This window comes from Loxodonta africana, chromosome 1 (genome assembly GCF_030014295.1).
Source record: "Loxodonta africana isolate mLoxAfr1 chromosome 1, mLoxAfr1.hap2, whole genome shotgun sequence".
In the NCBI taxonomy this organism is placed as follows: Eukaryota; Metazoa; Chordata; class Mammalia; order Proboscidea; family Elephantidae; genus Loxodonta; species Loxodonta africana.
In genome coordinates, this window is record NC_087342.1 from 187,328,137 (window position 1) to 187,344,588 (window position 16,452).

Here is a 16,452-nt window from a genome sequence, read left to right on the forward strand (position 1 = left end):
AAGGATCACCAGAAGCAGTTTGCCTTCAGCTGGCAAGGCCAGCAATGAACCTTCAGTTGCCTACCTCAAAGTATATCAACTATCCAGCCGTATGTCATAATTTAATCAGTAGGGACTTCGAGTGCTTTTCCCTTCCATGAGATGTCACACCAGTCCATTACATTGGTGATATTATGCTAATTGGACCTATTAAGGAAGAAGAGTCAATTACTCTGGGCTTAGTTGTAAACTGTCCGTGTGCTGAACGCTGGGAAATTAATCCCACAAAAATTCAGGCACCTTCCACCTCAGTGAAATTTCTAGGGATCCAGTGGTGTGGGGCATGTGGAGATATTCCTTCTAAAGTGAAGAATAAGTTATTACATCTGGCTCCTCCCACAACTAAAAAGGAGGCACAACACCTAGTGGGCTTCTTTAGATTTTGGAGGGAACATATCCTTCATTTGGGTGTGCGACTTCAGTGTCAGTGGCAGATAGAGATGCCATTTGTAATCCTTGGCAGGCCCCTATTGGTGAATCACAGAGTAGACCTTCAGGATTTCTGAGCAAAGCCCTGCCATCCTCTGCAGACAACTAATCTCCTTTTGAGAAACAGCTTTTGGCTTGTTACTGGGCCTTAGTAGAGACCGAATTCTTAACTATGAGCAATGAAGTTGCCACGTGGCCTGAGATACCCATCATGAATTGGGTGTTGTCTGACTCACAGACTCATAAAGTTGAACATGCACAGCAGCACTCCATCATTAAATGAAAGTGGTATATACCAGATCGGGCCTGAGCAGGACCTGAAGGCCCAAGTAAGTTGCATGAGGATGTGGCCAAAATACTCCTGGTCTCCACTGCTGTCACATTACCTTCCATCTCCCAGTCCGCACTTATAGCCTCATGGTTAGTTTCTTATGATCAGTTCAGTGAGGAAAGGAAAACTCATGCCTGGTTTACAGATGGCTCTGCATGTTAGGCAGGCACCACTCAAAAGTGGAGAGTGGCAGTACTACAGCCCCTTTCTGGAAACTTCCTGAAGGACAGTGGTGAAAGGAAATCCTCCCAAAGGACAGGACTTCAAGCAGTGCACCTGGTTGTTCACTTTGCTTAGAAGGACAAATGGCCAGATGTGATATTGTATACCGATTCATGGGCTGTGGCCAATGGTTTGGCTGGATAGTCAGGGACTTGGAAGGAACATGATTGGAATATTGGAGATAAGGAGGTATCGGGAAGAGGTATGTTGATAGATTTCTCTGAATGGGCCAAAGAAGTGAAGATATTTGTGTCTTGTACAAATGCTCACAAAAGGATGACCTTGGCAGAGGAGGATTTTAATAATCAAGTGGATAGCATGACATATTCTGTGGAAACTAGTCATCTTTTTTCCCCACTACTCATGCCATTGCCCGATGGGCTCATGAATAAAGTGGTCATGGTGGCGGGTTGGAGGTTATTGATTGGTCAGCAACATGGACTTCTACTCACCAAGGCTGACTTGGCTACAGCCACTGCTGAATGCCCAATCTGCCAGCATCAGAGACCAACACAGAGACCCCAATATGGCACCACTTCTCGAGGTGATAAACCTGGCCAGCAACCTGGCAGCAGTTTGATTACATTGGACTGCTTCCATCAAGGAATGGGCAGCATTTTGTTCTTAATGGAATAGACACTTACACTGTATATGGTTTTGCCTTCCCTACAGGCAATGCTTCTACTTAAACTACCATCCATGGACTTACAGAATGCCTTATGCACTGTCATGGTATCCCACACAGCATTGCCTCTGATAAAGGAACTCACTTCACAGCAAATGAAGTGCAGCAGTGGGCCCATCCTCATGGAATTCACTGGTGTTACCATGTTTCCCATCATCCTGAAGCAGCTGACTTGACAAAATGATGGAATGGCCTCCTAGGGATACAATTACTGTGCGAGCTAGGTGCCAATACCATGCAGGCTTGGGGCAATGTTCTCCAGGAGGCTGTATATGCTCTAAACCAGTGTTCAATATATGTTGCTATTTCTCCCATAGCCAGGATTCATGGGTCCAGGAATCAAGGGGTGGAAACGGCAGTGGCACCGCTCACTATTACCCCCAGTGACCCACTGAGAAGATTTTGCTTCCTGTCCCCACGGCCTTATTATGTTTGGCGGGTCTAGAAGTCTTGGTTCCAAAGAGTGGAATGCTCCCACCTGGAGACATATCAATGATACCATTGAACTGGAAGTTAAGAATGCCGTCTGGCCACTTTGGGCTCCTTATGCCTCTAGATAAGTAGGCTAAGAAGAGAGTTGCCATATTGGCTGGTGTGATTGATCCTGATTACCAAGAGGAAATCAGATTGATATTACATAATGGCGGTAAGGAGGAGTATGTCTGGAATGCAGGACATCCTATATGGCATCTCTTAGTACCACCATGCCCTGCGATTAAAGCCAACAGAAAACTGCAGCAACCAATTCTGGCATGACTACTAATGGCCTAAACCCTTTAGGAATGAAGGTTTGGGTCACTCCACCAGGCAAAGAACCATGACCAGGTGAGGTGCTTGATGAGTGCAAAGGGAATACAGAGTGGGTGATGGGAGAAGGTAGTTTTAAATACCAGTAATGATCATGCGACCAGTTGCAGAAGCAAGGGCTGTAGTTGTTATGAGTATTTCTTCCTTGCATGTTTGCATCAGATGCTTTTGTTTTCTTCACTTATAAAATATAAGATGTAAACAAGGCTAGTGCATTTTTGGTTGTACACGTGTTAGTTGTAGTATGTTAGATGCAAGTACGACTTTACAATTATCTTTATTCAGAGATTATGTATGGTTTAAGGAGATGTGTACAGGTGCCAAGTTGACAAGGGGTAGACTGAGATCAGTAAGGTTGTGTGTCAAATTGTCTGGGCCATGATTCTCAGTGGTTTGGCAGTTACGGTGGAGTTTGGCAGTCATATAATGATGTAATCACCCCCATGATGAGATCTGATATAATGTGATCACCTCCATGATGGAATTGCTGTGAGTAGCCAATCAGTTGAAAGGGAATTTCATTGGGGGTGTGGCCTGGATCCAACATAGATGGACTTTCTGTCAAGGCTCGCAGGTTTTTGCTCGCTCTAAATCCTGCAACTGGCTCCTGTTCATCTGACCACTGGTTCTTAGGATTTGAGCTAGCAGCTTGCCTGCCAAACTTGGGATTTGTCAGTCTCCATGGTCTGGATCTTGGGTTTGCCAGCCTCTGTAGCTCCATGAGTCAGGAGAAGCCTTCAACCTGACCCACAGACTGGGGACTTTCCAGCTTCTACAACCACAGGAGCCAATTCATTCATATAAATCTCAAATCTATGTGTGTGTGTGTGTGTGTAAAACTTCATTGGTTTTGCTTCTCTAGAGAACCCAGCCTAAGACAATCTATCCTGAGGTACTATGCTGTCAGTGATAAGATAATATCCATATGCCTATAAGAAACACAGTTAATATGACTATTATTCAAACTTACGCACCAGCCACTAGTGTCAAAGATGAAGAAATTGAGGATTTTTACCAACTTCTGCAGTCTGAAATTGATCAAAAGTGTTGGCAAAATGCATTGATAATTACTAGTGTTTGGAGTGTGCAAGCTGGAAACAAAGAAGAAGGATTGGTAGTTGGAAAAATATGGCCTCGGTGGTAGAAATGACGTAGGAGATGACATGATAGAACTTTGCAAGGCCAACAACTTCTTCATTAAAAATACCTTTTTTTCAACCTAAAGAGTGACTATACACATGGGTCCTGCCAGATGGAATACACAGAAATCAAATCAATTATATCTGTAAAATGAGAAGATGGAGGAGCTTGATATCTTTAGTCAGAACAAAGCCGGGGACTGACAGTGGAACAGACCATCAATTGCTCATAAGCAAGTTCACAAGGAAGCTAAAGAAATTTAGAGCAAGTCCACAGAGCCAAAATATGAGTATATCCCACCTGAATTTGGAGACCATCTCAAGAAGAGATTTTATCCATTGAACACTAATGACTGAAGACCAGACAAGTTGTGGAATGACATCAAGGACATCATACATAAAGAAAACAAAAGATTATTTAAAAGACAGGAAAGAAAGAAAAGACCAAAATGGATGTCAGGAGAGACTCTGAACCTTGCTTTTGAAGGTAGAGTAGCTAAAAAAAAAAAAAAAAGCTAAAGCAAACAATAAATGGTGAAGTAAAAGAGCTGAACAGAAGATTTCAATAGGCAGCTCAAGAAATCAAAGTAAAGTATTATAATGAAATGTGCAAAGACCTGTAGATAGAAAACCAAAAGGGAAGAACATTCTCAGCATTTCTCAAGCTGAAAGAACGGAAGAAAAAATTCAAGACACGAGTTGCAATGTTGAAGGTTTCTATGGAGAAAATGCTGAACGCCACAGGAAGCATCAAAAAAAGATGGAGGGAATACACAGATTCAGTGTACCAAAAAGAAATGGTCGATGTTCAACCATTTCAAGAAGTAGCATATGATCAGGAACGATGATACTGAAGGAAGAAATCCAAGATGCACTAAAGGGAATGGTGAAAAACAAGGCTCTAGGAGTTTACGGAATACCAATTGAGATGTTTCAACAAACGGATGCCGTGATGGAAGTGCTTACTTGGTTATGTCAAGAAACTTGGAAAACAGCTTCCTGACCAACTGACTGAAAGACATCCACATCTGTGCCCATTTCAAAGAAAGATGATACAACAGAATGTGGAACTTATTGAGCAGTATCATTAATATCACACACAAGTAAAATTTTGCTGAAGATCATTCAAAAGCGGTTGCAGCAGTGCATCAACAGGGAACTGCCAGAAGTTAAAGCCAGATTTTGAAGAGGATGTGGAATGAGGGATATCGTTGCTGATGTCAGATGGATCTTGGCTGAAAGCAGAGAATATCAGAAAGATGTTTACCTGTGTTTTATTGACTATGCAAAGGCATTTGACTGTGTGGATCATAACAAATTATGCACAACATTTTGAAGAATGGGAATTTCAGAACACTTAATTGTGCTCATGAAGAACCTGTACATAGACCATGAGGCTGTGATTCAAATAGAACAAAGGAATATTGTGTGGTTTAAAGTCACTAAAGGTGTGCATCAGGGTTGTATCCTTTTACCATACTTATTCAACCTGTATGCTGAGCAAATAATCTGAGAAGCTGGACTATATGAAGTAGAATGCAGCATCAGGATTGGAGAAAGACTTATTAACAACCCGTGATATTCAGATAACATAACTTTGCTTACTGCAAGTGAAGAGGACTTGAAGCATTTCATTATGAAGATCAAAGACTACAGCCATAAGTATGGATTGCACACCAACATAAAGAAAACAAAAATCCTCAGAACTGCACCAATAAGCAACATCATGACAAATGGAGAAAATATTGAAGTTGTCAAAGATTTCATTTTACTTTGATCCAAAATCATTGCCCATGGATGCAACAGTCAAGCATTCAAATGATGTACTACATTGGGCGAATCTGCTGCAAAAGGCTTCTTTAAAGTGTTAAAAAGCAAAGATGCCACTTTGGAGACTAAGGTACGCCTGACCCAAACCATGGTAATTTTCAATTACCTCATATGCATGTGAAAGCTGGACAATGAATAAGGAAGATGGAAAAATTGACACCTTTGAATTATGGTGTTGGTGAAGAATATTGAATACACCATGGACTGCCAGAAGTACAAGCAAATCTGCCTTGCAAGAAGTATTTCAAGGGTTCTCCTTAGAAACAAGGATGACGAGACTTTGTCTCAAGTACTTTGGGCATGTTATCAGGAAAGGCCAGTCCCTGAAGAAGGACATCAGGCTTGATAAAGTAGAGGGTCAGTGGAAAAGAGGAAGACCCTGGATGTGTTGGATTGGCACAGTGGCTGCAACAATGAGCTCAAGCATAACGATTGTGAGGATGGCATAGGACCAGGCAGTGTTTCATTCTGTTGTACACGGGGTCGCTATGAGTTGGAACCAATTGTATGGCACCATCACCACCAACACCAAGGGTGGGAAGGAGGGGGAAAGGGAGATTTTTTGTTGGGGGGCACTGAGTTTATGTAAATGGTGATGGAATTATTTGGGAAAGGATTGCGAGAATGTTGTATAACTTGAATATAATCGATGTTACTGAAATGACTCAAAAAATTGTTGAGATGGTATATATTTTTTAGGTATATTATCAACACAATAAAATTAAAAAAGGAGTAAAATAGGGAAAATTCACTGTCGAAAAAGTGGAGGGGAAATGAGAGAAAAGGGAAAAAAAAGCAAAATAACCCACCACCCAGACATAACCAACATTAACATGTTTGTGTGTACCCTTCAGAATTTTTTCATGTATGTGTAAATCAGTGTCAGGTTATAAAAACTTTGAAAATGAAGTAGTATTACATTTCCTTACATGTGCAGTTTAACGGACTTAACTTTGGTCTAGTCTTTCCTAAGGGATCTTTGGTTAAAGTTTCCCCCATATCCTTAGCTAATTCTGAAATCAATTCCTGTGGTGGCCTCTGCCATCTTCTGGGTGAAGAGTTCCTCAGATGTGAGAAACTTCCAGCCTGTCTATTTCCCTGAAGTCCTTGAAACAGCTCCCACCCTACCTGCACTGGTCTGTGGCCTCCAGCACATTCTTTCTGCCTTCTTTCTACCTACACACTCTGCTGGTGAAATCAGAATACAAATTTACTTCCTTAAGCATAGGGATCAGTAATATTTTTCCGTAAAGGTCAAAATAGTAAATATTTTAAGCTTTGTGGGCCAAATGGCAAAATCAAGGATATTATGTAGGTACTTATACAACAAGGTATTTATGTAACAAGAGAGCCCTGGTGGCGCAATGGTTAAAGTGATATGGGTGCTAACCAGAAGGTCAGCAGTTGAAATCCATCAGCGGCTCCTTGGAAATCCTATAGGGCTATTCTACTCTGTCCTCTAGGTTCGATACAGGTCAGAATCGAGTCAACGGCAATGTTGTTGTTAGGTGCTGTCCAGTCAGTTCCGACTCATAGAGACCCTATGCACAACAGAACGAAACACTGCTTGGTCCTGTGCCATCCTTATAATTCTTATGTTTGAGCCCATTGTTGCAGCCACTGTGTCAATCCACCTCCTTGAGGGTCTTCCTCTTTTCTGCTGACCCTGTGCATTACCAAGCATGACGTCCTTCTCCAGGCACTGACCACTCCTGACAACATGTCCCAAGTACGTAAGACGTGGTCTCGCCATTCTTGCTTCCAAGGACCATTCTGGTTGTACTTCTTCCAAGACAGTTTGTTCATTCTTTTGGCAGTCCATGGTATAGTCAATATTGTTCCCCAACACCACAATTCAAAGGCGTCAATTCTTCTTCGGTCTTCTTTATTCATTGTCCTTGCTTTCACATGCATATGATGCGATTGAAAATACCATGGCTTGGGTCAGGCGTACCCTAGTCTTCACGGCGACATCTTTGCTTTTCAACACTTTAAAGAGGTCCTTTGCAGCAGATTTGTCCAATAAAATGTGTCTTTTGATTTCTTGAGTACTTTTTCAATGGGTGTTGATTATGGATTCAAGTAGAATGAAATCCTTGACGAATTCAGTCTTCTCTCCATTTATCATGATGCTGATTATTGGTCCAGTTGTGTGGATTTTTGTTTTCTTTATGCTGAAGTGTAATCCATACTGAAGGCTGTGGTCTTTGATCTTCATTAGTAAGTGCTTCAAGTTCTCTTCACTTTCAACAAACAAGGTTGTGTCATCGGTATAACACAGGTTGTTAATGAGCCTTCCTCCAATCTTGATGCCCCCTTCTTCTTCATATAGCCCAACTTCTGGGATTGTTTGCTCAGCATACAGATTGAATAGGTGTGGTGGAAGGATACAACCCTGACGCACACCTCTTCTGACTTTAAACCACTCAGTATTCCCTTGTTCTGTCCAAACAACTGCCTCTTGATCTATGTACAGTTTCCTCCTGAACACAATTAGGTGTTCTGGAATTCCCATTCTTCTTCGCAATGTTGTCTGTAATTTGTTATGGTCCACCAAGTTAAATGCCTTTGCATAGTCAATAAAACACAGGTAAACATCCTTCTGGTATTCTCTGCTTTCAGCCAGGGGCCATCTGACATCAGCAATGGTATCCCGGGTTCCACACCCTCCTCTGAAACCAGCCTGAATTTCTGGCAGTTCCCTGTTGATATACTGCTGCAGCCGCTTTTGAATGATCTTCAGCAAAATTTTGCTTGAGTCTGATACTAATATTGTTCTATAATTTCCTCATTCAGTTAGATCACCTTTCTTGGGAATAGGCATAAAAATGGATGTCTTCCTGTCAGTTGGCCAGGTAGCTGTCTTCCATATTTCTTGGCATAGATGAGTGTGCACTTCCAGTGCTGCAACTGTTTGTTGAAACATCTCAACTGATATTCCGTCAATTCCTGGAGCCTTGTTTTTCAACAATGCCCTCGGTGCAGCTTAGACTTCTTCCTTCAGTACCATCAGTTCCTGATCATATGCCATCTCTTGAAATAGTTGAACATCGACTAATTCTTTTTGGTATAATGACTCTGTGTATTCCTTCCATCTTCTTTTGATGCTTTCTGTGTCATTTAATATTTTCCCCATAGAGTCCTTCACTATTGCAACTCAAGGCCTAAATTTTTTCTTCAGTTCTTTTAGCTTGGGAAACACTGAGTGTGTTCTTCCCTTAAGGACATCATACACGGAGAAAGCAAGAGGTCATTGAAAAGGCTTGCTCTCAAAGGATGAGCAGCTAAAGCAAAAGGAATAAATGATGAAGTAAAAGAACCGAATAGGAGATTTCAAAGGGCTGCTTGAGAAGACAAAGCACCGTATTATAATGAGATAATGACAACGGCAATAGGTTTGTTTTGTTTTAACAAGAGAGAAAACAAATTTCAACACATTTTTAAATTAATGAAATTGAAATATAATAAAGCTGAGTACAATATATTGTAATACAGTTCTACCAATGAGAAGTAGTGGGGGTAGGGGTGGTTCAGTGGTAGAATTCTTGCCTTCCATGAGGGAGACCTAGGTTGGATTCCCAGTCAATGCATCTCATGCACTGTCGTCACTCCCATCTGTCAGTGGAGGCTTGCGTGTTGCTACGATGCTGAACAGTTTTCAGCAGAGCTTGCAGACCAAGACAGAATATGAAGAAAATCCTAGCAATCTGTTTCTAAAAATCAGCCAATGAAAAACTTTATGGATCACAATGGCCCAAGCCACAACCGATCATGTGGATGGCACAGGACTGGGCAGCATTTCATTGGAGCCCCTGGTGCTGTAAACGGTTAATGCACTTGACTCCTATCTGAAAGCCTGGAGATTCAAGTCCACCCAAAGGCAACTCAGAAGAAAGACCTGGCAATCTACTTCCAAAAACTCAGCCTTTGAAAACCCTGTGGAGCACAGTTCTACTCTGACACACGTGGGCTGGCTTATAAGTCAGAATGGACTGGTTACATTAACTACATTTGTTGTTGTTGTTAGGTGCCATTGAGTCAGTTCCAACTCATAAGCACCCTATGCACAACAGAACAAAACACTGCCCAGTCCCGTGCCATCCTCACAATTGTTGTTGTGCTTGAGCCCATTGTTGCAGCCACTGTGTCAGTCCATCTTGTTGAGGTTCTTTCTCTTTTTTGCTGACCCTCTACTTTATGAAGGATGATGTCCTTCTGCAGACACTGATCCCTCCTGACAACATGTCCAAAGTATATGAGACGTAGTCTTGCCATTCTTGCTTCCAAGGAGCATTCTTCTTGTACTTCTTCCAAGACAAACTACATTGGAAGGAGTTTCAATTTCCATTTTTTCTCATTATATTACCATCCTCAGATTTTCACGACTCTTCATAAGCTTTGCATATTTGGTTTTTAATATGGTAAAGGCTGGTGACGCAAGGTTGCCAGGGGGAAAGGACAAATTTGTAAATGGACAGAAGAGATTATATGGTCCTTTCCGTAGAGTGCTGGGTGATTTCTGTTAGACATTTTTTGGGGATTATTAAATTCTTTAAGTGTGCACCTTTGTCTTTGATTGACTAGGCTATTTTACAACTCTATAGGGGTAGGAAAGGGATAACTTGTAGGAAACTACAGGTAATGCAAATGGGTATTCTCCATAGCAAAAAAAATATGTTCTATTCCTTAGAAATATAACCAATTTAAAAAGTGACATTTCATTGTTCCATAACAGTGGTTTTCGAAGTGTAGTTCAGAGTTCCCTTGGTGTCAAAAGATCCTTTCTGGAGTTCTAAAAAGTCAAACTATTTTCATAAAAAATATTAAGATATATCTGGCTTGTTTTTCACTGTTATTCTCTCACAAGTTTACAGTGGAGTTTTCCGGAAGCTACGTGACATATGATATCACCACAGATGAATGCAGAATGAGAATCCAGCTGCCTTTTATTAAACCAGAGATTAAAGAGATTTGCAAAAATGTAAAGCAATGCCACTCTTCTCACTAAAATCTGTGTGTTTTGGAAATACGGCTTATTTTCACAAATACATTATGTTTTGATTTAAAGTAGTACCACTCTTAACCAACAGGTCAGCAGTTCGAATCCGCCAGGAAACTCTATCAGGCAGTTCTACCCTGTCCTATAGGGTCTCTATGAGTCGGAATCGGCTCCACGGCAGTGGGTTATTTCTTTAGTATTTCAGGGTTTCAATTTTTGTATATAAATTTTAGTCCATTTGGAAATTTATTTTGCTACATGGCATGAGGTAGGGATCCAGCTCCCCCCACCCAAGGGGTTAGCTAGCTCATTTATTAACAAAACTTGTTTTCTTATTCATTTGAAATGGTGCCTCTATCATGTATTACATTCTTACATGTACTTCCATATGGAAGTACTTCCATACTTCTATATGGATCTTCCATAATATTACAATGATTTGCCTCTGTTCTAGCATCATTGCGCTTCAAAATTTTTTAAATTGTATATTTTAATAATATAATGGAGCAGAAGTGTTTTCACTATTCTTTTTCACATCTCTTTCCAAAAAATTATTCTTAAGGAAATAAAAAATGTTGAAAAAAATTAGAAAGTAAATATTTGAACTGTATGTAAACTGCTAGCAAAATATTGAATAGACTTTACACGGACTTCAAATTCCATCAACTAAACACCAAACAACCCATACTGAGTAGCTACTATGTGCCACATACTCTACAAAGTGATTTATCTTGACACAGCTGTTAGCTCTGGTATAACTCTTCTTTCTTAGGTAATGTCTCTTCAACATTTTAATCTTAGGTGAAGTACAAGATAGATAAGAGATTCTATTTAAAATTTTTCATTTGCTGTTTTTCTCCAGTCAGTAACCACTGTTTCTTACAGTTAAGTACCAGTTTGAAAAGAATAAGTGTTCTAGTATATACCTCACTTTCAGCAAGTTTGCTACCAAGTATGCTTGTTGAAACATCCATTATTGGCTAAAAATACCAAAAAAAAAAAAACCCAAACCAAACCCATTGCCGTCGAGTCGATTCTGACTCCTAGCGACCCTAGAAGGTGGCACAATTTTGGGCTATGGTGTTGTCATGATTATGTTGATACCTGCCTTGGAAGTTGCCTCTCCTTTGTAACATCAATGAAAAATGGCAGAAGCGAAAACACAAACTGGGAGTCATAAAAGATTTTTTTCTCTAAAATTATCTGTTAATTCTTTTACATAAAAGATGATACATATTAAAAAATAACAACTAGCCTCCTTAAATTAAGAAAAGCAGCAAGAGCAACAGCCATAGCATTCTAGGAATATGTTTAAGTGACTTCTCCATACTTCTCTCACTCTAATCATTCATCCATTGATTTTTTTTATTAAATATTTATTAAACGTCTCTGAAAGAAGTTTTTTTTTCTTTTTCAGTTTAATTTATATAATATGAAGCCACGTGTATAATGTTTACATGGCTCGTCGTACAAATGTTTCTTTTCTTTACTCAGTTTTTCAGGCTTTCTATATAAAATATCTTGGCGTAGCTAACTTATTCCACATTTCGCTCCCTTTGAAATTCCAAGAGAGGTTTCCTGTGCTCTGCTGGCCTTTCCCACTTTCTTCTCTTTTTGCTCCCCAGATTCTTCTGGGCAGTAATATCAAATAACTCTGAGGACATCTGATACTTCCAAAGAGAGGATTTTCTTGCTGAAAGAAAGCTTTTTGGAAACAGGAAATCATTTTTAGTTGACCGCATTTCAGAGTTCCAAAACTAAAAGCTTTGGAAAATTTTATTTAATCGCTTTTTGATGTCAGCATAATGTAGGCTCCCCTACTTAGTTGGGATGTCTTTCTTGGAATTACTACTTTAGAACGTGGTGGGTAAAGATGTTCTGCAGAATGTAGCACGATGCATGTGCCTATGTATCTATTTACCTATCTTTATATCTATTTATCTATCTGTCTATCTAATCTATCATCTATTGCCTTCTGTAAAATAAGCTCTCCGTATAAAATAATGGAGACCTGATGGTGCAGTGGTTAAGAGCTATGGCTGCTAACCAAAAGGTTGGCAGTTCGAATCCACCAGCGGCTTCTTGGAAACTCTTGGGACAGTTCTACTCTGTCCTAGAGTTTTACCTATGTATTGGAATCAACTCGAGGGCATTTTTGTTTGTTTGTTTATATAAGACAATAAAATAAAATAGAGGTATATAAAAAAACCATATATTGGGCACAAATAAAACTAGAATGATCTAAGCAGTGATGGCCAATGTAAGATGAAGGAGATTGTACTAGTACTCCATGTGGAGTTATAATACATTTGGATTTATGTGCTTGACTTTGGATATGCAAATTACTTAGATAACTCCTAAAAGGATTAGAAGAAGGCAAGTAATATGATAATACAATTACAGCCCATTAATTTTGTTTATAAAGGGAACATTGCATGTTCAGTTGTAGGACTCTTGTCTTCGAGGTGGGAGGCTCAGGTGGGATTCCCAGTCAATGCCCCTCATGCTCACCCACCACTCTGTCACTGGAGGCTTCCACGTTGCTATGATGCTGAATATGTTTCAGTGGAGCTTCCAGACAAAGACAAACTAAGAAGAAAGACCTAGCGATCTACTTCTGAAAATTTGTCAACAAAAATCCTATGGATCACAATGGTCCGATCCACAACGAACCATGGGGATGATACAGGACTTGGGAGCCTTTTATCCCATTATGCATGGGTCACCATGAGTTGAGGGCCAACTTGATGGCAGCTAACAACACCAATTTTGTTTATATGGAGGCAATTAACAACAATACTACTTTGACCCAAACAACCCATGTTTAAGGTCCCTGGGTGGTGCAAATGGTTTTGTGCTTGACTACTGATTAATCCGTGCTTAAGGTATGGGTATAGCATCTATAGTAAACTGATTGAAATAGAATTAAACAAAAGAGAGTTGGATAGCATCCTCTCCTCACTTTGTTTGCCTCTCTTTATTCAACACGTAAATTGCCAAGCAACAGGGGGAAAAATTAATTAATTACTTCTTTCACAGCTTTTTACTTTTGGTTACAGTGGACAGGACTCATGGAGAAGGTTGAAACACAGGTTAAATACCCATCATCTCTGGAAGGCCATTTTTTAATGGCCAGGGTCATTCAAGTTCATTTCGCATAACCACCTTGAGGGAATAAAGTCAAAGATACATCAGCATTCCTTTTCTGTATATATCATGTATCCTGAGGCACATGAAAAAAAATCAGCAACTTGCTGGAGACATGAGTTTTGACTTGGCTAAGAGGGAATAAATGACTATCCTGGAACACCCAAGGCATGAGCATCCTGGCATCATTAGCGGTCATGGGAACTCACCATAAGGGAAAGTGGAGTCTAGGGCAGTGTAATCTGCTTCTGGGCTATGAAGGGCACTGAAGAAAACATAACGCTCTGTGACATTGCAGTGGTCAAATTCCTGGTGCTACTAGAGAGAGCTTTTGAACACAGTTGGACTTCAAGGGGAAAGAGCCTCTCCTACCACACCGTATGCTCCCTGTAGCAAAGTCCATGTCTGTAATGTTCACTACTGTACCCACAGTGCTTACAATGTTGCATGTGCTCAGTGAATGCTTAGAGGATATAGGGAATATTATAAATAGCATAAACTGCCCCATAGGGACAGTTGCAGTGAGAATTCCAACTTCAAAGGAACCCAGGACCAATCTGAGGATTTTTGGGGATATCACATGTCTTAGTTATCTAGTGCTCCTATAACAGAAATACCACAAGAGGATAGCTTTAACAAACAGAAATTTATTCTCTCACAGTTTAGAAGGCTACAAGTCCGAATTCAGAACACCAGCTCCAGGGCAAGGCTTTCTCTCTCTGTCAGCTCTGGGGGAAGGTTCTTGTCATCAATCTTCCCCTGGTCTAGAAGATTCTCAGTGCCGGGACCCCAGGTCCAAAGGATGTGCTCTGTTCCCTGCTCTTCTTTCTGGGTGGAAGGAGGTCCCTCTTCTCTCTGCTCTCTTATTTCTTTCATATCCCAGAGAGATTGACTCATAATACAACCTAATTCTGTAGATTGAGTCCTGCCTCATTAAAACAACTGCCTCTAATCCTGCCTCCTTAACCTCATAGAGATTAGGATTTACGACACATAGGATAATCACATCAGATCACAAAATGGTGGACAACCACATAATACTGGGGATCATGGCCTAGCCAAGTTGATACACATTTTCGGGGACACGATTCAATCCATAACATCAGATATGTAGAGAACTCTACTGGGAAAGGACTGTCACAGGAGCTTCTGCCTAGAGAGAAATCACTGGTAACCACAACAGTCACTGAGAGAAGAAGGGAAGCATGAAAAGCAGCTGAAGGAGACCTTTTTTTTTTTTTTTAATTGTACTTTAGATGAAGGTTTACAGAACAAAGTAGTTTCTCATCAAACAGTTAATACACACATTGTTCTATGACATTGGTTAACAACCCCAAGATATGTCACACCATCCCTTCTCAACCCTGAGTTCCGTATTACCAGCTGTCCTGTTCCCGCTCAAGGACAGCTGTCTTGAGTTGCACCTTTGTTAACTAGAATTACCATGGGAAGCATCAATCAAAAAAGTGCAGCTCCCAGCTCTGTGCTGGTTCACAAAGTTTATAAGTAGCAGATGCAGAATTGAAGGGGCAAGGGGAAAAGAATGAAAGAGAAGGTGATTGTGATTAATCCTTCAGTTTAATGCAATCTAGCATGCACTTTTTTGTAGACTCATCACAAGCTTAGCACAGTTGCTAACTCTCTTATCTCTTTGTGCCTCAATTTTAAAAGTCTATAACTTCAATAGTCAGCTCTCTAGGGGACAGGGAAACAATTGTCCCACGTGGGTTCAACCCACACAATTTGGGTTACACCAGAATCAATTATTCTACCACTGAAGAATTTTTAAGCATCTTCTGCATCTAATGAACTGCACTGGGCTAATTGCTGGAGAGAATGCCAAAACATGATTCAGAGTATCCATTTCATGAATTTTTCTTGAAGGTTCAGCTGGTGGGGAAGTGGACTTTTGCTCATTTTTCCAGATCATTATTTCTTGCTAGATAGTTCCACATAGAAAAGACCTATCTGTGTTAAGGGTTATTTTAACAATATGAAAAATTCATAGCTGCCGTTCACAGAGTGCTACAGCAGGTGCTGTGAGTGGATTTCCTGCTGAAGAGAGCCATGCTCCCCTAAAAGATTAGCAACCACAAGGAAAGCAGATGCTACCAGCTAGACTGACAATTCTTGTGCATGGGTGTTGCCAGGTAAAATAGCCTTCCTTATCCTAGACCACTGCTTTACCAAAGGCCCTGGGCAGCCTGTTCAAAATTACAGGCTCAGAGTTTCCTTGGACTGTGCTACAGACATTTTTCAAATTCAGTATTTTCATTGTGCCAACTTAACCTCTTAAATTCTTTACACTTAACTACTTTTTTTCATTGAAATACCTAATGTTTTTACACTTACAAAAACTGAGTTTAGGAGAGTATGAGGTGCTGAAATGAATTTAATACAAAACCTTAAGGAGAACTGAGGTGGATACCAATGTCAACCTTTGTGTACTGAGATTTCTTGCTACTTCTGATAAGATGGTGTCTTTCTTAGCCATTGACTGTGGCAAAAATCCCATTTTATCTTTTAATGAAAAATTTAGAAGATATGGGAAATTAGAATGAAAAAGAAAAAGAAAGCACTCATAATGTTATATTCTCCAAAAGCTCTATTGGTATGTTTATATTTGTCTGTCTAGCAAAATCCATTTGCCATCTATGTGCTCTGTGTTTTGTTTTGTTTTCTCTGTAGTTATTTGCTAAGTTAATATTTGTGGAGTACTTACCATGTGTTGGAGTCATACAACCTGAGTGGTACAAATAGTTAACATGCTTGGTTGCCAGTCAAAAGGTTGGAGATTCAAGTCTACCCAGAGGTGCCTTGGAAG